The sequence below is a fragment of the Bombina bombina genome, chromosome 1, assembly GCF_027579735.1.
Source record: "Bombina bombina isolate aBomBom1 chromosome 1, aBomBom1.pri, whole genome shotgun sequence".
Lineage (NCBI taxonomy): Eukaryota > Metazoa > Chordata > Amphibia > Anura > Bombinatoridae > Bombina > Bombina bombina.
This window is the reverse complement of record NC_069499.1, coordinates 592,107,878-592,130,362: the sequence shown is the minus strand read 5'-3', so window position 1 is coordinate 592,130,362 and position 22,485 is coordinate 592,107,878. Positions and strand designations below refer to the sequence as shown.

At 37.9% G+C, this 22,485-nt stretch overlaps 1 protein-coding gene across 1 annotated transcript in view; it reads left to right on the top strand.

Annotated features, from left to right (window-relative positions):
• The window catches only part of HDAC4 (histone deacetylase 4), a gene marked incomplete in the record, with an annotated part of 933,145 nt that overhangs the window by 81,490 nt on the left and 829,170 nt on the right, over window positions 1-22,485 (top strand).

Here is a 22,485-nt window from a genome sequence, read left to right as displayed (position 1 = left end):
CCGGGGGAGTGGGAACTTCATCCGGAGGTGTTTGCCCAACTGCTTCATCATTGGGGCAAACCAGATCTGGATCTCATGGCGTCTCGCCAGAACGCCAAGCTTCCTTGTTACGGATCCAGGTCCAGCGACCCGGGAGCGGTACTGATAGATGCTCTGACAGCACCTTGGGTCTTCAACATGGCTTATGTGTTTCCACCCTTCCTGATGCTTCCTCGATTGATTGCCAGGATCAAACAGGAGAGAGCATCGATGATTCTAATAGCGCCTGCGTGGCCACGCAGGACCTGGTATGCAGATCTAGTGGACATGTCGTCCTGTCCACCATGGTCTCTGCCTCTGAGACAGGACCTTCTGATTCAGGGTCCTTTCAAACATCCAAATCTAATTTCTCTGAGGCTGACTGCATGGAGATTGAACGCTTGATTCTATCAAAGCGGGGATTCTCGGAGTCGGTGATTGATACCTTAATACAGGCTAGGAAACCTGTTACCAGGAAAATTTACCATAAAATATGGCGTAAATACTTATATTGGTGCGAATCCAAGAGTTACTCATGGAGTAAGGTTAGGATTCCTAGGATATTGTCTTTTCTACAAGAAGGTTTAGAAAAGGGTTTATCTGCTAGTTCGTTAAAGGGACAGATCTCAGCTCTGTCTATCCTTATACACAAATGTCTGGCAGAAGTTCCAGACGTTCAGGCTTTTTGTCAGGCTTTGGCTAGGATTAAGCCTGTGTTTAAGACTGTTGCTCCGCCGTGGAGCTTAAACTTAGTTCTTAACGTTCTGCAAGGTGTTCCGTTTGAACCCCTTCATTCCATTGATATCAAGCTGTTATCTTGGAAAGTTCTGTTTTTAATGGCTATTTCCTCGGCTCGAAGAGTCTCTGAGTTATCGGCCTTACATTGTGATTCTCCTTATCTGATTTTTCATTCAGACAAGGTAGTTCTGCATACTAAACCTGGGTTCTTACCTAAGGTAGTCACTAACAAGAATATCAATCAAGAGATTGTTGTTCCATCATTGTGCCCTAACCCTTCTTCAAAGAAGGAACGACTTCTGCACAATCTGGACGTCGTCCGTGCCCTGAAATTTTATTTACAGGCAACTAAAGATTTTCGTCAAACTTCTTCCCTGTTTGTCGTTTATTCTGGACAGAGGAGAGGTCAAAAAGCTTCGGCTACCTCTCTCTCTTTCTGGCTTCGTAGCATAATACGTTTAGCCTATGAGACTGCTGGACAGCAGCCTCCTGAAAGGATTACGGCTCATTCTACTAGAGCTGTGGCTTCCACTTGGGCCTTTAAGAATGAGGCCTCTGTTGAACAGATTTGCAAGGCTGCAACTTGGTCTTCACTCCACACTTTTTTACAAATTTGACACTTTTGCTTCTTCGGAGGCTGTTTTTGGGAGAAAGGTTCTACAGGCAGTGGTTCCTTCCGTGTGAAGATCCTGCCTGTCCCTCCCGTCATTTAGCTTTGGTATTGGTATCCTATAAGTAATGGATGACCCGTGGACTGACTACACTTAACAGGAGAAAATATAATTTATGCTTACCTGATAAATTAATTTCTCCTGTAGTGTAGTCAGTCCACGGCCCGCCCTGTTTTTTACGGCAGGTCTAAATTTTAAATTAAACTCCAGTCACCACTGCACCCTATAGTTTTCTCCTTTCTCGTTTGGTTTTCGGTCGAATGACTGGGTATGACGTAGAGGGGAGGAGCTATATGGCAGCTCTGCTTGGGTGATCCTCTTGCACTTCCTGTTAGGGAGGAGATATAATCCCATAAGTAATGGATGACCCGTGGACTGACTACACTACAGGAGAAATGAATTTATCAGGTAAGCATAAATTATATTTTTCTTGCAAACTGGGTACTGGCAGACAGCTGCCAGTACCCAAGATGGCCCCCAATAAAGCAGAGGGGAGGGTTAGAGAGCGGTTTTGGGGGGGGATCAGGGAGGTTGGGGCTAAGGGGGGGAATCCTACACAGTAGCATATGTAAATATGCTAAAAAAAAATAATTATTATTTTTAAAAACCCTTTTATTTTAGTACTGGCAGACTTTCTGCCAGTACTTAAGATGGAGGGGACAATTGTGGGGTGGGGGTGGGAAGGGAGCTGTTTGGGAGGGATCAGGGGGTGGGATGTGTCAGGTGGGAGGCTGATCTCTACACTAAAGCTAAAATTAACCCTGCAAGCTCCCTACAAACTCCCTAATTAACCCCTTCACTGCTAGCCATAATACACGTGTGAGGCGCAGCAGCATTTAGCGGCCTTCTAATTACCAGAAAGCAACGCCAAAGTCATATATGTCTGCTATTTCTGAACAAAGGGGATCCCAGAGAAGCATTTGCAACCATTTGTGCCATAATTGCACAAGCTGTTTGTAAATAATTTCAGTGAGAAACCTAAAATTGTGAAAAATTTAACTTTTTTTTTTAAATTTGATCGCATTTGGCGGTAAAATGGTGGCATGAAATATAACAAAATGGGCCTAGATCAATACTTTGGGTTGTCTACTACACTACACTAAAGCTAAAATTAACCATACAAGGTCCCTAATTAACCCCTGCACTGCTGGGCATAATACACGTGTGGTGCGCAGCGGCATTTAGCGGCCTTCTAATTACCAAAAAGCAATGCCAAAGCCATATATGGCTGCTATTTCTGAACAAAGGGGATCCCAGAGAAGCATTTACAACCATTTATGCCATAATTGCACAAGCTGTTTGTAAATAATTTCAGTGAGAAACCGAAAGTTTGTGAAAAAATTTGTGAAAAAGTGAACGATTTTTTGTATTTGATCGCATTTGGCGGTGAAATGGTGGTATGAAATATACCAAAATTGGCCTAGATCAATACTTTGGTATGTCTACTAAAAAAAAATATATACATGTCAAGGGATATTCAGGGATTCCTGAAAGATATTAGTGTTCTAATGTAACTAGCGCTAATTTTGAAAAAAAAATGGTTTGGAAATAGCAAAGTGCTACTTGTATTTATGGCCCTATAACTTGAAAAAAAAGCAAAGAACATGTAAACATTGGGTATTCCTAAACTCAGGACAAAATTTAGAAACTATTTAGCATGGGTGTTTTTTGGTGGTTGTAGATATGTAACAGATTTTGGGGGTCAAAGTTAGAAAAAGTGTGTTTTTTTTCCATTTTTCCTCATATTTTATAATTTCTTTTATAGTAAATTATAAGATATGATGAAAATAATGGTATCTTTAGAAAGTCCATTTAATGGCGAGAAAAACTGTATATAATATGTGTGGGTACAGTAAATGAGCAAGAGGAAAATTACAGCTAAACACAAACACCGCAAAAATGTAAAAATAAAAGAAAAAGGTGGTTGGAGAAGGCGCCAAAGGCTATCTGGTGTTAAACCTAAATAATAAATTTTTCCAAAAAAAAAAAAAAAAAAAAAGTGCAAAAAGCGTATAATACTAGCTGACTTTTAAAGGGGTATGTTCAAAATGACTTGAACAAATAATCCAACAATGTTGTGACAATAAGGCAATTTACTGATTACAATTTGAAAAATAACATTTAATGAAAACAAACAAATAATTTAAAAACATTTAATACATTTCTCTGAATTAGTAGAACAGTTAATAAGCTTCACTTCTAAGTTAACCTAATAAATAGCAGACTTTCTATGTATACCTAATATTAACAGTATAATAATAAAAATAATTTTATTATTATACTGTTAATATTAGGTATACATAGAAAGCCTGCTATTTATTAGGTTAACTTAGAATGAGTGCTATTTTTTAGTGTGGATTAGTATTGCCATATGGTTTTTATGTTGAAGTGAAGCTTATTAACTGTTCTACTAATTCAGAGAAATGTATTAAATGTTTTTTAATTATTTGTTTGTTTTCATTAAATGTTATTTTTCAAATTGTAATCAGTAAATTGCCTTATTGTCACAACATTGTTGGATTATTTGTTCAAGTCATTTTGAACATACCCCTTTAAAAGTCAGCTAGTATTATACGCTTTTTGCACTTTTTTTTTTTTTGGAAAAATGTATTATTTAGGTTTAACACCAGATAGCCTTTGGCGCCTTCTCCAACCACCTTTTTCTTTTCTTTTTAGATATTATTGCACTAATTGTGAGAAGTGCAATTAGGAGATAGGCATTTCTGGTTTAGCTTGTTCACAGCATACACACCCCTTTTTTGTACTTGCTTGTTTTATACCTCTCACTAGTGTTAGCTGTGTTAAGCATATTTATATCCGATAAGTGATTTAGATTTATTCTTGAGTCTATAATATACTCCCCTAAATTCTAGATGGACCTTTTCGCAATGAGAGACACATTACATTTGGCCATTGATACTTCAATGGATAACAATAACCAGACAATAGATAATTTACTTTCAAATCCCAATATGGATATTAATACAACCTTAAATACTTTAGAGGACCTATTGACTAAGGAATTAAAAATTAAAACTGAACTAAAATTCATGGAAAAATATATAGAAATAGGGATGGTACCAAGCGGATTACGTCTGAAAAAAGACTGCACTTTTGAATTGAAAACAGATTTAAAAATTGAGTGGTTTGACGTATTAGAAAAGGCATCAATAGACCTTATTAAAATTATTATTAAGGCCAGAAATATTGCATTAAAAGAAATTAATGAAGAACTTATTCAAACCAAAACAATGTTTGATAAAAAAAGGAAAGACAGTAAATCTCTAGAAAAAGAGAGTGTAATCATTAAAAAGTTAGGAGATTTAAATGTCGACCTATTGAATAACAAATGGAAAAAATATAATAGGGACAGAGAAGATTATAAATTGGAAGAAAATAAAGAGGATGAACAGGGAGAAAATGTACCAATTATAATGAAAAAGAATAACACACTGTTTAGCAAAAGGAAGGAAAATAGGCCACAAAACAGGCCAGAAGAGAGGGATAATAAAGAATTTAAAAATAGGATACAAAGAGAACAAGAAGATACATGTAGTAACAAATTTTTGGTGAATAATAGGAATACAAATGTGTATGAAAGGGAAGGTCAAACTATTGAAGATAATATGATAAGAGGAGATAGAATAGAGAGACAACCAAGAGAGAACTTGAGGGGACGAGACTATTATGGGAATAATAGATCTAGGGATTACAGTAACAATAGGATTCCTCGTAATACTAACAGTTGGAATCCTAGAAGTGCTAATAATTCATATCCATACTACAGAAATTTTGATCAGGACTATGGATACAACAGAATGAGGGACAAACATAGAGATGAATACAGACATCAAAGGTACGAAAATAGACACTATAGACATTTTGATGATAACAGACATTATCAGAGAGGTTGGCATAATAGGGATTTTGATCAACGTGAATTTAGAAATCGAACAGAACAAACACAGCAGGATTGGAGGGTTCCATCATTTAATAGATTTGATACATTGAGAACAGTAGAACAGTCACCCCAAAGAGCAACTACATCGGCCAATTTTTTAGGAGTAAGTCAGGAAAGAAATCACAACCCACCGAAGGGAAAGAGAAGAAGAGAGGGAGAAGAGGGGGAAGATGTAGAGGATTAGATAAAGATGAAACTACCAATAAAGACACAACTAGAATACATAAATCAACTGAGAATAATGGGATCTTTAATCTAAGTAATTTACAATTAACGACAACCCAGGAGTCTGTTTTGAACAGAGGGCTTTCCTTTGCTTCCACTTCCAAACTTAATAAGTTTGAACATTATGTAAACATTAATCAATTCATAAGAAAATTAACTTTAAAAAAGTACTTTTTAAAGAATCCTATCAAAGATACTAAGCCCTCAGAGACTGAAAATAAATTTATTCACACTAATTTTAGACAAAAATCCCAGTTCTTCCCAACACAAGAAAAAGTGCACTATATAGAATCCTTCGAGAAATTGGTTAAGCAGGATTTGGAGGATATTGATACCAAACGAACCAAGAATATGAAGTGGAATTTGAGTCTGAAGGAAAAATCGATATTAAAAGATTTACAAGCTAGGACCGATATAGTCATTAAACAGGCCGATAAATGGGGCGGAGTGGTAATCATGAGTAATACTTATTATTTAACTGAAGCATACAGACTATTGAATGACACAACAACATATAAAAAATTACTTAGTGACCCAGGGGATGAATTTCAAGGGAGACTTAAAATATTGCTTGATGATGCAAAACTAACTAATTTGGTGACTGATTCAGAGTATAATTTCTTGTTGATTAAGAACTTCAGAACCCCCATATTTTACTTCTTACCAAAGATCCACAAGGATCTCAAGGAACCCCCAGGACGCCCGATTATATCGGGCATAGATTCAATAACGTCTAATATGTCCCAATATATTGACTATTTCTTGCAAAACTACGTGAAAGAACTTCCCTCATATCTATCAGATTCGGCACATTTCTTAAGAGTACTCAAAGAGATCCAATGGGAACCAAATTTTGTGCTGGTCACCTGCGATGTTAGCTCACTTTATACTAACATAGAGCATAATTTAGGAATACAAGCTATAGAATACTTTATGAGACAGGACTTAGAGATGACCAGCACGCAAAGAGATTTTTTATTGAAATGTATAAAATTTATCTTGAATAATAATTTCAAGTTTGAGAACAGTTATTTTTTGCAAATAAAGGGTACGGCTATGGGCACAAGGTTCGCACCTAGTTATGCTAACTTATTCATGGGGGTCTTTGAAAGAGAACTAATAGCAAGATCCCCATGGGGTGCGAACCTTGTGCTCTACAGACGTTACATTGATGATTTGTTTTTCGTCTGGAAGGGGGACATAGAATTATTAGATATTTTCATTGATGACCTTAATTCCAATAACTTTGGTTTACAATTCACATATGAATCTAGTAAAGAAAAAATTAATTATTTAGACATAGAAATTGAGATAATCAATAATGCAATAAAAACAAAGACCTTTTTTAAAAAGGTCGATTCTAACAATTATATTGATTCTGAGAGTTGTCACCATAGCCAATGGAAAAAGAACATACCAAAGGGTCAACTGATGCGTGTTAGGAGGAACTGCACAGATCTAGTGGACTTTGAGAAACAATCAAAAGTACTAATGAAAAGATTCGAAGAGAAGGGATATGACACTTTAAAGATCTTAGAGACTGTTGATGAAGTTAAAAAGATGGACAGTGAGGAACTACTAAGAAAAAAAGAAAAACCTCATAAGGGGAAGCTAAAAGAGACAATGGATATACCCATAATCACGACCTATTCAGCCCATCACAAACAGTTTCAAAAATTGGTTAAGAAACACTGGCATCTTTTATTGAAAGACCCCATAATAGGCCCAAACTTAGGGAGAAACCCCAATTTTATTTACAGAAAAGCTAAGAATTTAAAAACGATATTGGCTCCGAGTGAGTACAAAAGGGGGAATGAAATGTGCAATAGAGGATATAGAACACTTGAGGGCAATAAGATAGAGGGGTTTTTCCCCTGCCACCAATGTAAGTCCTGTAAACATAGTACGAAATTAAAACAGATCAAGTCCGAGAAAGACGGGAGAATCACTAATATAACAGATCATAAGATGCACTGATACAAATATTATCTATATGCTACAATGCGACTGTAATCTAAGGTATTTTGGTCAAACAGGACGGAAATTGAAAGACCGTATACGTGAACATCTGTTAGCAATAGAGCACGAAAAAGAAGACACAACTCTGTATAAACATTTCAAAGAGGTTCATAAAGGCAACACAGAAACACTAAAATTCTGGGGCATTAAGAAAATAGTGCAGGATGGAAGAAGAGGGAATACTAATAAAAAGTTGCTCAGACAAGAAGCAGAATTTATATATAATTTCGGTACACTCCACCCCAAAGGGTTGAATAGTGAAATGGACTTGAATGCCCTTATATAAATAGAAGGATTTAGTATGTCCATCAAAACGAACGAGATTATACTGTATTTAAATATTTTAGATGTCATACTGGTTAAGAAAGTTGATTAAATATATATGTTTCCTTGGGGTGAACTAACAGAGTGACTATGAATATCATCCACTAAATAACACTTCTATGTCCCTTTTAGGAACAATAATATATAATAATTGTCCACGATACACAAACAAATGTCTAAGAACAAAGCCCATTAATATAGTAATTTATCCTTTAAATACCCAAATAGAAGCAAGAATTCTCCAGTGAGTCAATAGTCGAGTGGCTAGTGCTTAGGCTTTACACACAATAGGTCCGAGGTTCGAATCCACCCTGTTATTTTAAAAATATATTTATTTTCTTTATAGACCATCTATTGCATCCAAATAATTAACAACTCAAGGTTATATAGAAGGAGAGAATTCGATCCCTTTGAACTTCCATCATAGCACAATGGATAAGAAGTTAGACTCTGACCGTAAGGGCTATGAGTTCGAGCCCAAGTTAGGAAAGATTTGTTTTTACAAATCTAATTTAAGCCAATCAACCATTAAGATATATGACAAATAGATAATCTATGATTACTTATCGGATTATATATAAGCTAGTTAAAGGCCAAATATTAACATTTAAATCCTATCGAGATAACTTCCAACATAGCCTAATGGTTAGATGGTCAGACTGCAGTTATAAGGTCTGCGAGTTCGAACCCAAGCAGGAAAATAATTGTTTTTTTTTTGTGTAATTATTTTTTTATCTAAACAAACATATAATAATTTTTTTAAAAAAGACTGGAATCTTAATATTAGGGACAGATACGTTTTTAGGGGTGTGACCCATTCGTTGGCGATTGTGAGGCAATTAACTGTTATATTTTTAAAATAGATTAACAAATGTAGAAACTAGAATAAAGTCATAATCTTTATATTGACATTGTTTTCATGAGGACATTTTAGTAACTTGCTAACCGGTATAACCTGCACTGAAATTGATGACTTGTAATGCACAAAAATACAGGGCACATTAAATAATGAAAGAAGGAACAACTGATTATTTTGAAGGCACATATAGGGTTAATGGAGGAATCCTTTAAAAAGGGATCACAGCTGGAGGAAGGTATCTTGACAAAGGCTCCCTGGTGAGCTGAAACGCGTAGACCATACCAGTATCCGGCTTGTTTTGAAAAAGACTTGTAATCAAGAAGCTCCCAGGACCGTAATGCCAGAACCAAGTGGATTTAACTACTGAGCGAAGACGGTAGGAGCATCCATCTAAGGAGGATCGAAAGTGTGCACATTTTGAAGCTTACAATCTACCTACTGAATAATTGTAAGATTGTCACCGACGAAAAGATACACAAGGTGCGTTACAGGTGAGCGGAAGATAAAGTCCCGCCCATAGCACCGGAGCACCTGGTAAGTGCTTACTACTGACTTTTACAAAGACCCTTAGAATTTTAGGGTGAAGATTTGAAGTCTTATGGTTATATTGCACTTTAAGAACTACTGTGTATTTCACCTTCTTCATAAACAGAAAACGATCTATCTGGAGTCCTATTAACTGTTACTTGAGAGACTGTGCCTGTCAAAATTTAGTCACCAATAACATTTACAGACAGTGTTTCAGGTTTACAATATCCGGTTCCAAACTAGCTAGTAGAAACGATTAGTCCTATATCTAACTCTGCTTATTGGTTTTAACTTTGTACCATTTTATTATTATTATACTGTTAATATTAGGTATACATAGAAAGCCTGCTATTTATTAGGTTAACTTAGAATGAGTGCTATTTTTTAGTGTGGATTAGTATTGCCATATGGTTTTTATGTTGAAGTGAAGCTTATTAACTGTTCTACTAATTCAGAGAAATGTATTAAATGTTTTTTTAATTATTTGTTTGTTTTCATTAAATGTTATTTTTCAAATTGTAATCAGTAAATTGCCTTATTGTCACAACATTGTTGGATTATTTGTTCAAGTCATTTTGAACATACCCCTTTAAAAGTCAGCTAGTATTATACGCTTTTTGCACTTTTTTTTTTTTTTTTTGGAAAATTTATTATTTAGGTTTAACACCAGATAGCCTTTGGCGCCTTCTCCAACCACCTTTTTCTTTTCTTTTTAGATATTATTGCACTAATTGTGAGAAGTGCAATTAGGAGATAGGCATTTCTGGTTTAGCTTGTTCACAGCATACACACCCCTTTTTTGTACTTAAAAATGTAAAAATAGCCTTGGTCCCAAACGGCCAGAAAATGGAAAAGTGCTGTGGTCATTAAGGGGTTAAAGTAATTTTTATTAGTTTCCTGTGTAATTGAAGAAGTGGGGGAGAACCAAACCTGTCTGAAACCAGTTTGTCTGACAGAAATGAGTCCTTTCTGCTGACCAGTTCAGATCTGAATAAATATAATTGTATTGCATAGCCTTAAAATATATGATTAAAATATATATATTTATTTACCCCACATATACCTTGACAACCTGGGGCTTAAAATTCACCTCAAATTGGAGTAGAAGTGAAATAACCTTTCTAGATTTGGAAATAGTAGTTGTAGAGGACAAAATAGAAACACAGACTCATTTTAAAAAAACAGATGCCAACAACTATATACATTCAAATAGTTGCCATCTAGACTCATGGAAGAGGAATATTCTGTTAGGACAATTCCTTCGAATAAAGAAAAATTGTTCCAGACCTATTGATTTTGAGAAACAAATAGAAGAGTTAGAAGAAAGGTTCAACTCTAGAGGCTACAAAAAGGAAGTCACAAAACTAGCAATAGCAAAAGCAAGAAATATGAATAGGGAAACCTTGTTAACTTACAAAAATAAACAAATAGAAAACACAGAAAAATAAATATACCATTCATCACAGATTATAATGTAGATCACTATCATTAAAAAAAATCATAAAGAAACATTGGCACTTGGTCAAAGAGGACGATGTCCTAGGAGAAAAGATTTCCGATAAACCCAACTTTATTTTTAAAAAAGCAACCAATTTAAAAACCATTTTGGCCCCAAGTGACCTCAAATCAACAAAGAAAAATCAGCTAATACAAAAAGATCTTATGGGGAAGAACATTACAGGGTTCTTCCCTTGTTATTCATGCAAAGCATGTAACCACAGTAAGAAATTAAATAACTTAAAGATTAATGATTCAGAAAAATGCGTCACTATAAAAGATACTATAAGATGTTCTACTAAAAATGTAATATATATCTTAAAATGTTCATGCAATTTATTTTATTTTGGGGAAACCAAAAGAATGGTTAAAGACAGAATTATGGAACACCTTAATAACTTTAAGAACGGCATAGACAACACCCATCTGTATAAACACTTTAAAACCATACATAAAGGCAACACCAAAGATCTACTATATTGGGGAATAAAAAATGTTCAAAAAAATTGGAGAGGAGGGAACATAGAAAAAAAAGTTATTAATAAAAGAAGCCGAACTTATATACAAGTATAATACGCTATTCCCAAACGGATTAAATTCCGAATTAGACCTCTCCCCTTTTCTTTTTGAATAAATCAGAACCAAACTTCTCTACTGTCCTTTTAACATATAGGCCTTCCAGTCATGTACCCCCTGTGACATCGCATATACATCTAATATTATTTGTACTAGATTCATCTATCTGACACTTCTATTCTTTTATAATACTATTTGTACCAGGCTCATTCATCTCATTTAACTATAATTTAGATACCTCAAAGATAATTAGGTTAATGAAAATTTAATCCCTTTGACCCATGTACACCCATTCTTTCAGCACTCAAAATCATCCTAATTTACCTAATTTAGATATCCACTCATTCATTAAGTGAACTAAGGATTATGTTAAAACCGTAATTTTATTTGACTTTATCTATGTATTTAAGTTACACAGATAAACCTAGTTTTAATATCATAATCATTTTTATATAAAATAAAAAATTTTTAATCTTTGAGTCATGTTTGTTGCAGATCATAAAATGTGTTAACTTCTATACAAAATGGTTTACCTAAAATGGATAATCTGTTAAAAGTTCATAAATGACATTTGAAACAAACATCAAGATATTTCCACCTTAAGTTAACGATTAAACCAAGAAGCAACATAGCAAAGTTGTGAGGCATCCTGCTAACTCCACCTTAACAATGATCAGGAATAACCAATCAGATTTGGGCACCATATTTAAAAAGGAAGAAATTACAAGTCACAAGCATCTTGATAAAGCTCTGGACAAGAGCGAAACGCGTCGAGCTGTGTGACTTGACTGTCTGCAATATTTTGGAACTTTATGTATTTTAACATCTTTTAAGAAAAAGATTGCATATATTTTTAACCCGGGTTATTAAAGAGACTTTCCTGAGCGCATACCTCCAACCATCTACAGGAAGATTAAGCTAAACTGCGTGCATAGCACTAAGTGCAGTTTTTACTTCAAGAGGCTTGTCACTATTTGCAAGTAAAGTGACAATGGATTCAAACCGGATAAAATTTTACCGCAGAAATTTCCTCCCACAGGGAGTGTGACGTCAGACGCCAACACTTGCGGCAAGGTGGAGAGCACTGCCAGCTGCGCGGTCAGACGGATCTCTTCTACGAATTAATACAAGTAAGAAACTTGAACAAAAAAGGTAACTTTTGATGGCATATCCTAAAGATTATTCACTTAACTAAAGGTTGACAAACAAAGGCTTATTATAACTGCGTGCACGGCACAAAGGGCAGTTACCCACACTAGATACAAAGTAACCCAAAAACCGAGGGTACGTTTTAAAAACACATTACGCTGCAAATTCTAATGTATCTATTTGATCCGATGTTACTGTGATTTGACACCAAAGGAAAAGTGTTCAACAAAATATCAAAGAACTGTTTACCTCTGTATCCGATATATTAATATCACAACTTGCTTAAGGTAAAAATCAAATGGTTATTGGGACTAATGTGATATATTTTATTCTGGTCTAATCATACTGATGCATCTATAAAGTTGAATAAGATATTGTGATCACTTTATTGGGAGACGTCCCAAAAATTCCAGAAGGTCATTGAACTATTTTTTAACAAAATAATTTTTTAATAATATTTTTAAATCTTTTTTTCTTAATACTGGGTCTTTTCTAAATCATTTACAGACGATCCATAGTATAATATACTCAGTTTCTTTTAGCTATTGCAATCAATATCAACGGATACATTATTTGCATTAACATTTTTGTACTCCTATCTAATTTATAATCGGCGGGGACACATTTACCACGTATGACACATCATAAATTTAAAAAAAAAAATTTAAATCACACGATTTTACTGCATACCTAATCTTGACACAGGCACTTTAAAATCAACATTCTATATTATACACATGACTTCTTCATATACTACTTAAAGTGAATGTAAATGATACGGCTTGTAATGTACACTACCAATTTGCAATAAGCTTACAATTGAAACCGCAATGTTTTTTTTCCAATATTCATATTATGATATTAAAAATTATATTCCAACTTATCTCCGTTTTGAACGATAACTCCTCCCATCCTGGACTTCCTGTATTCTGACTACATTGCGTATAGAGCAGTCCCGCCTGCTCTATTACGTAGTCCTGAAGCGCGCTCCCGAAGAGAAATCAATTAACAGTATAAGTTCAATTGTATTCTGCAATGCTTATTTATTCAAAAAGTATCAGGAAAGCGGTCGCATCGATACTTTCCTCTGTGTGATCGCTAATGTAAATTAGCTAGTAAAAGCTTAGCGCATGCGCTAGACGTGGACGAGCATTGCTTGTCAATCAGGAATCTGAAGGGAACGCATGCGCAGTTAGATCGCGTGACAGAAAAAAAGGGGCTGGACGCATTGGGGTATGATCTATTATTCGTTTAGGAACTGTCCATCAACTTAGAAATGATGGACAAGATGGCGGGCGGAGGAATAAAGTAAGAATAATAGCGATAAATATGTTTATATTCTGAATTCTTCAATTATAAAAAAATCATGACTTAAACTAACGTTTATTTTGGGAGATTAACAACATGAGGATGAGAGGTGACTGTGACTTTACATTCACTTTAAGTACTCATATAGACACTCCTTTGTAAAGAATATTATACACTCAGTACTTCACCAATACACATTGTTTTTTTCAAATAAGATATTTTATATCTAATTGTTTTTACTTATTCCTTCAGCTATTCAGTAGCGCCCTCACCTTATCACTACACTATCTAGTAAACGCCTAAAATAGATTGAAGGATCTTTTTTCAAAGTGAGGTGTTTGGAATACACTGCTTATATCCAGGGCTCTACTTATTCACATATTTGTTGAATAGTGGTCTTTGCCAGTTATTGCACATCTGTGCTGGAGTGAGTGAAAGATGTTACTTCAGTATACATTGTAGTTACAGTGTGAGGCTGTAGATGTAGGTAAACTGCTGGTGATCAGAGAAATGCGACCCTCTATCCTCCCTCCCTAACTGTAAAGATTAACTGCAGAGCCCACTTATATAGGGCAGGATTATTTTTGTTTGGGAAAAGATCTAATAAGTGAGTATATGTTTTTGAACAAATTCATGAAAGGAAATTTTGGATCGAAGGGAAAATAGATTGGAACTGAGTGAGGAATGATGTGTTAGGAGGGTAGGTCTGGTAATAGAAGGGGATATTAAAAGTGATTTAGATGAGGATGGGGAGAGGAGATTATAGTGGATCCAAGAGGATGAATTTTTTGTAGTTATTAATGTGTTATTATTAATAATAATATTAATAGTAGTAATAAAATTATTAACTAGTTGATAAGCCTGCCCAGAGGACAGTCTGTGTTAAAAATGAAACCCCCCAAGCTACAAAAAATAAAAAAGTAAAAATACAGAAAAAAATAAACAAAGCTATCCAAAATAATAAATTAAACCTAAACGAATACCCTATAAAAATAACCCCCCCAAAATAAAAACACTCCCTAATCTAATACTAAACTACCAATAGCCCTTAAAAGGGCTTTTTGTAGGGCATTGCCCTAAAGAAATCAGCTCTTTTACATTAAAAATAAACAGTCCCTCCTAACAGTAAAAAAACCCCCACCCACCAAACCCCCCCAAAATAAAAAAAAAACCTAACACTAATAAACCTAAACTACCCATTGCCCCTAAAGGAGAATTTGTATGGGCATTGCCCTTAAAATGGCATTCAGCTCTTTTTCACTTCCCCAAAAAACCCCATCTAAAAAAACAACCCCCTCCCCCCCAAAAAAAGACAACAACAAAAATTGAAAACTAAAGCCCCAGATCGGTACTCACGGTTTCAGAAGTCCGGCGGAGAAGGTCTTCCAGACGGGTCTATCTTCATCCACAGCGAAGGCGGAGCAGAGGTCCGGAGCAATCTTCCCAGATGTGGCGATCCTCGGCGGTGGTCATCTGTGATGGCGCCGGTGGTCCTCAGCGGCATGGAGGCTCCTCTTCATCCGATGTCAGTGGTATACTAAATATTGAATGCAAGGTACCGCAATCAATTTGGGGTACCTTGCATTCCTATTGGCTGAATTTTTCAAAACAGCCAATAGGATTAGAGCTACTTAAATCCTATTGGCTGTTCAAATCAGCCAATAAGATTTCAGTAGCTCTTATACTATTGACTGATTTTTAACATTTCAGCCAATAGGAATTCAAGGTACCCCAATAAATTTAAATAAATATTTATTCGGGTAACTTGAATTTAATCTTCAGTGTGTGGTGGACGATCGCATGAAGAGGGACCGCCGCCGAGGAGTGCCACCTCCGACGCTGACTGCCGCTAAGGATTGCCACTTCTGAGAAGACCGATTCGGACCTCGGCTTCGCTCCGCCTTTACTAGGGATGAAGATGATGGACCTGCCTGGAAGAAGACCTTCGCTGCCGTACTTCTGAAACCGTGAGTACCTTATTTGGGGCTTTAGTGTTTCATTTTTTAAAAATTTTGTTTTTGATTTTTTTAGATTAGGGTTTTTTTGGGGCAAATTGCAAAAGAGCTGAATGCCCTTTTAAGGGCAATGCCCATACAAATGCCCCTTCAGGGGCAATGGGTCGTTTAGGTTTATTAGTGTTAGTTTTTATTTTATTTTGGGGGGTTTGGTAGGTGGGGGGTTTTACTGTTAGGGGGGACATAGTTTATTTGTAATGTAAAAGAGCTGATTTCTTTAGGGCAATGCCCTACAAAAAACCCCTTTAAGGGCTATTGGTAGTTTAGTATTAGATTAGTTTTTCTTTTAGGTTTAATTTCTCCAACATAGGTGTGTCCGGTCCACGGCGTCATCCTTACTTGTGGGATATTCTCCTCCCCAACAGGAAATGGCAAAGAGCCCAGCAAAGCTGGTCACATGATCCCTCCTAGGCTCCGCCTTCCCCAGTCATTCTCTTTGCCGTTGTACAGGCAACATCTCCACGGAGATGGTTTAGAGTTTTTTGGTGTTTAAATGTAGTTTTTATTCCAAGAACAAATTGCTTAACATACCTTTCAAGGGGAAAACGCTGTTTGGCCCTGACTTGAAAGAGATTATTTCAGATATCACTGGGGGTAAGGGCCACGCCCTTCCTCAGGATAGGTCTTTTAAGGCTAAAAATAAACCAAATTTTCGTCCCTTTCGCAGAAACGGACCAGCCCCAAGTTCTACATCCTCTAAGCAAGAGGGTAATACTTCTCAAACCAAGCCAGCCTGGAGGCCAATGCAAGGCTGGAACAAAGGTAAGCAGGCCAAGAAACCTGCCGCTGCTACCAAGGCAGCATGAGATGTTGGCCCCCGATCCGGGACCGGATCTGGTGGGGGGCAGACTTTCTCTCTTCGCTCAGGCTTGGGCAAGAGATGTTCTGGATCCTTGGGCGCTAGAAATAGTCTCCCAAGGTTATCTTCTGGAATTCAAGGAGCTACCCCCAAGGGGGAGGTTCCACAGGTCTCAATTGTCTTCAGACCACATAAAAAGACAGGCATTCTTACATTGTGTAGAAGACCGGTTAAAAATGGGAGTGATTCATCCTGTTCCATTAGGAGAACAAGGGATGGGATTCTACTCCAATCTGTTCATAGTTCCCAAAAAAGAGGGAACATTCAGACCAATCTTAGATCTCAAGATCCTAAACAAATTTCTCAAGGTTCCATCGTTCAAAATGGAAACCATTCGGACAATTCTTCCTACCATCCAGGAAGGTCAATTCATGACCACGGTGGATTTAAAGGATGCGTATCTACATATTCCTATCCACAAGGAACATCATCGGTTCCTAAGTTTCGCATTTCTGGACAAGCATTACCAGTTTGTGGCACTTCCATTCGGATTAGCCACTGCTCCAAGAATTTTCACAAAGGTACTAGGGTCCCTTCTAGCGGTGCTAAGACCAAGGGGCATTGCAGTAGTACCTTACTTGGACGACATACTGATTCAAGCGTCGTCCCTACCACAAGCAAAGGCTCATACGGACATTGTCCTGGCCTTTCTCAGATCTCACGGGTGGAAAGTGAACGTAGAAAAAAGTTCTCTATCTCCGTCAACAAGAGTTCCCTTCTTGGGAACAATAATAGACTCCTTAGAAATGAGGATTTTTCTGACAGAGGCCAGAAAATCAAAACTTCTAAGCTCTTGTCAAGTACTTCATTCTGTTCTTCTTCCTTCCATAGCGCAGTGCATGGAAGTAATAGGTTTGATGGTCGCGGCAATGGACATAGTTCCTTTTGCGCAAATTCATCTGAGACCATTACAACTGTGCATGCTCAGTCAGTGGAATGGGGATTATACAGACTTGTCTCCGACGATACAAGTAGATCAGAGGACCAGAGATTCACTCCGTTGGTGGCTGACCCTGGACAACCTGTCACAGGGGATGAGCTTCCGCAGACCAGAGTGGGTCATTGTCACGACCGACGCCAGTCTGGTGGGCTGGGGCGCGGTCTGGGAACCCCTGAAAGCTCAGGGTCTTTGGTCTCGGGAAGAATCTCTTCTCCCGATAAATATTCTGGAACTGAGAGCGATATTCAATGCTCTCAAGGCTTGGCCTCAGCTAGCAAAGGCCAAATTCATACGTTTTCAATCAGACAACATGACGACTGTTGCGTATATCAACCATCAGGGGGGAACAAGGAGTTCCCTGGCGATGGAAGAAGTGACCAAAATCATTCAATGGGCGGAGACTCACTCCTGCCACTTGTCTGCAATCCACATCCCAGGAGTGGAAAATTGGGAAGCGGATTTTCTGAGTCGTCAGACATTTCATCCGGGGGAGTGGGAACTCCATCCGGAAATCTTTGCCCAAATAACTCAATTGTGGGGCATTCCAGACATGGATCTGATGGCCTCTCGTCAGAACTTCAAGGTTCCTTGCTACGGGTCCAGATCCAGGGATCCCAAGCGACTCTAGTAGATGCACTAGTAGCACCTTGGACCTTCAACCTAGCTTATGTATTCCCTCCGTTTCCTCTCATCCCCAGGCTGGTAGCCAGGATCAATCAGGAGAGGGCATCGGTGATCTTGATAGCTCCTGCGTGGCCACGCAGGACTTGGTATGCAGACCTGGTGAATATGTCATCGGCTCCACCATGGAAGCTACCTTTGAGACGGGACCTTCTTGTTCAAGGTCCGTTCGAACATCCGAATCTGGCCTCACTCCAACTGACTGCTTGGAGATTGAACGCTTGATTTTATCAAAGCGAGGGTTCTCAGATTCTGTCATTGATACTCTTGTTCAGGCCAGAAAGCCTGTAACTAGAAAAATCTACCATAAAATATGGAAAAAATATATCTGTTGGTGTGAATCTAAAGGATTCCCATGGAACAAGATAAAAATTCCTAAGATTCTATCCTTTCTTCAAGAAGGTTTGGAGAAAGGATTATCTGCAAGTTCTTTGAAGGGACAGATTTCTGCTTTATCTGTTTTACTTCACAAGAAGCTGGCGGCTGTGCCAGATGTTCAAGCTTTTGTTCAGGCTCTGGTTAGAATCAAGCCTGTTTACAAACCTTTGACTCCTCCTTGGAGTCTCAATTTAGTTCTTTCAGTTCTTCAGGGGGTTCCGTTTGAACCCCTACATTCCGTTGATATCAAGTTGTTATCTTGGAAAGTTTTGTTTTTGGTTGCAATTTCTTCTGCTAGAAGAGTTTCAGAGTTATCTGCTCTGCAGTGTTCTCCTCCTTATCTGGTGTTCCATGCAGATAAGGTGGTTTTGCGTACTAAACCTGGTTTTCTTCCGAAAGTTGTTTCTAACAAAAACATTAACCAGGAGATAGTCGTGCCTTCTTTGTGTCCGAATCCAGTTTCAAAGAAGGAACGTTTGTTGCACAATTTGGATGTAGTTCGTGCTCTAAAATTCTATTTAGAGGCTACAAAGGATTTCAGACAAACATCTTCCTTGTTTGTTGTTTATTCTGGTAAAAGGAGAGGTCAAAAAGCAACTTCTACCTCTCTCTCTTTTTGGCTTAAAAGCATCATTAGATTGGCTTATGAGACTGCCGGACGGCAGCCTCCTGAAAGAATCACAGCTCATTCCACTAGGGCCGTGGCTTCCACATGGGCCTTCAAGAACGAGGCTTCTGTTGATCAGATATGTAAGGCAGCGACTTGGTCTTCACTGCACACTTTTACTAAATTTTACAAATTTTATACTTTTGCTTCTTCTGAGGCTATTTTTGGGAGAGAGGTTTTGCAAGCCGTGGTGCCTTCCATCTAGGTGACCTGATTTGCTCCCTCCCATCATCCGTGTCCTAAAGCTTTGGTATTGGTTCCCACAAGTAAGGATGACGCCGTGGACCGGACACACCTATGTTGGAGAAAACAGAATTTATGTTTACCTGATAAATTACTTTCTCCAACGGTGTGTCCGGTCCATGGCCCGCCCTGGTTTTTTAATCAGGTCTGATAATTTATTTTCTTTAACTACAGTCACCACGGTATCATATGATTTCTCCTATGCAAATATTCCTCCTTTACGTCGGTCGAATGACAGGGGAAGGCGGAGCCTAGGAGGGATCATGTGACCAGCTTTGCTGGGCTCTTTGCCATTTCCTGTTGGGGAGGAGAATATCCCACAAGTAAGGATGACGCCGTGGACCGGACACACCGTTGGAGAAAGTAATTTATCAGGTAAACATAAATTCTGGTTTTTTTTTTTTGGATAGTGTTTATTATTTTTTGTAATGTTAGCGTTTTTTTATTTTCTGTAATTGGATTAATGTAATGTAATTTTAGTTTTATTTTCTATTGTAATGTAGTAATTTTTTAAATTGTAATTAAGGGGTTAATTTAGGGGGTGTTAGGTTAGGGGGCTTAGTCATTAAATTAGTTTTTTGGGTTGTTGGTGTAGGAGTTTTTTTTTTTTTTTTTTTTGTAATGCTCTGTTTGCCTTCGCTGCATCCCGTTGAATTCCGAAAATGGCAGGGTGGTAATTCTTTCACCACCCTCCCATTTTCGGAATCCACCATGATGCAGTTTACAGGTGAATTATTTGGCTGCCTTGTGCTGCCAACATTCCTTTGAGGAACCGTGCGCAACTGCCGACGGCGACAGACGCGTTAGAAACGCGATTATAGTATAATAGATAATAGATAATAATAATAATAATAATAATAATAATAATCTGCAATGTTGCTTGGGCACCTGGAGATAGAGAGTGAACAATAATCATTCTTTACTATAACATTTATGGTATAGGCAACAACTATGCTGATTATCTTGGTCATGCTCATAATTTGTTTTACCCTTCTATTATTTAACCCCTTGACGACCAAGGACGTACGCCACACGTCCTCAAAAAAAATACAGTTAATGACCGAGGACGTGTGGCATACGTCCTTGGTCTGGAAAGCAGCTGGAAGCGATCCTGCTCGCTTCCAGCTGCTTTCCGGTTATTGCAGTGATGCCTCGATATGGAGGCATTCTGCAATAACCCCCCTTGGCCATCCGATGCAGAGAGAGCCACTCTCTGGTGGGTGGGAGCTTACGTGGGAGGCGGGTGGGCGGCCATCGGTGCTCTATGTGGAGTGCAGGGGGGCGGGAGCTACGGGGGCGCGCACGGGAGCGCACGCGTGCACGGGGGGTGGTGGGCGGGAGCGTGCACGGGGCGGGAGCGGGTGGGAACCGCTACACTACAGAAAAAAAAAGTTAAAAGTTAAAAACAAAAACAAATACAGTAAAATGCAATCTAAGGGTCCTGGAAGGGGTTGGGGGTTGGTCTCGGTGGGGGGGGGGGGAAAGCTACACTACAGAAAAGGGATTTTTTTTTTTAAAAAAAAGGCACATTTTGTTACAAAACTGGGTACTGGCAGACAGCTGCCAGTACCCAAGATGGCGCCCATTATTGCAGAGGGGAAGGGTTAGAGAGCAGTTTGGTGGGGGATCAGTGAGGTTGGGGTCTAAGGGGGGATCCTACACATCAGCATATGTAAATATGCTTTTAAAAAAAAAAAAAAAAAAAATGGGCCAAATACCTTTTTATTTTAGTACTGGCAGAGTTTCTGCCAGTACTTAAGATGGCGGGGACAATTGTGGGGTGGGGGAGGGAAGAGAGCTGTTTGGGAGGGATCAGGGGGTCTGATGTTTCAGGTGGGAGGCTGAGCTCTACACTAAAGCTAAAATTAACCCTGCAAGCTCCCTACAAGCTACATAATTAACCCCTTCACTGCTAGCCATAATACACGTGTGATGCGCAGCGGCATTTAGAGGCCTTCTAATTACCAAAAAGCAATGCCAAAGCCATATATGTCTATTTCTGAACAAAGGGGATCCCAGAGAAGCATTTACAACCATTTGTGCCATAATTGCAGAAGCTGTTTGTAAATAATTTCAGTGAGAAACCTAAAATTGAGAAAAAAATTACGTTTTTTTTAATTTGATCGCATTTGGCGGTTAAATGGTGGCATGAAATATACCAAAATTGGCCTAGATCAATACTTGGGGTTGTCTACTACACTACACTAAAGCTAAAACTACCCCAAAAAGCTCCCTACATGCTCCCTAATTAACCCCTTCACTGCTGGGCATAATACACGTGTGGTGCGCAGTGGCATTTAGCGGCCTTCTAATTACCAAAAAGCAACACCAAAGTCATATATGTCTGCTATTTCTGAACAAAGGGGATCCCAGAGAAGAATTTACAACCATTTATGCCATAATTGCACAAGCTGTTTGTAAATAATTTAAGTTAGAAACCAAAAGTTTGTGAAAAAATTTGTGAAAAGTGAACGATTTTTTGTATTTGATTGCATTTGGCTTTGAAATGATGGCATGAAATATACCAAAATGGGCCTAGATCAATACTTTGGGTTGTCTACTAAAAAAAAATATATACATGTCAATGGATATTCAGAGATTCCTGAAAGATATCAGTGCTCTAATGTAACTAGCGCTAATTTTGAAAAGAAATGGTTTGGAAATAGCAAAGTGCTACTTGTATTTATGGCCCTATAGTTTACAAAAAAAGCAAAGAACATGTAAACATTGGGTATTTCTAAACTCAGGACAAAATTTAGAAACTATTTAGCATGGGTGTTTTTTGGTGGTTGTAGATGTGTAACAGATTTTGGGGGTCAAAGTTAGAAA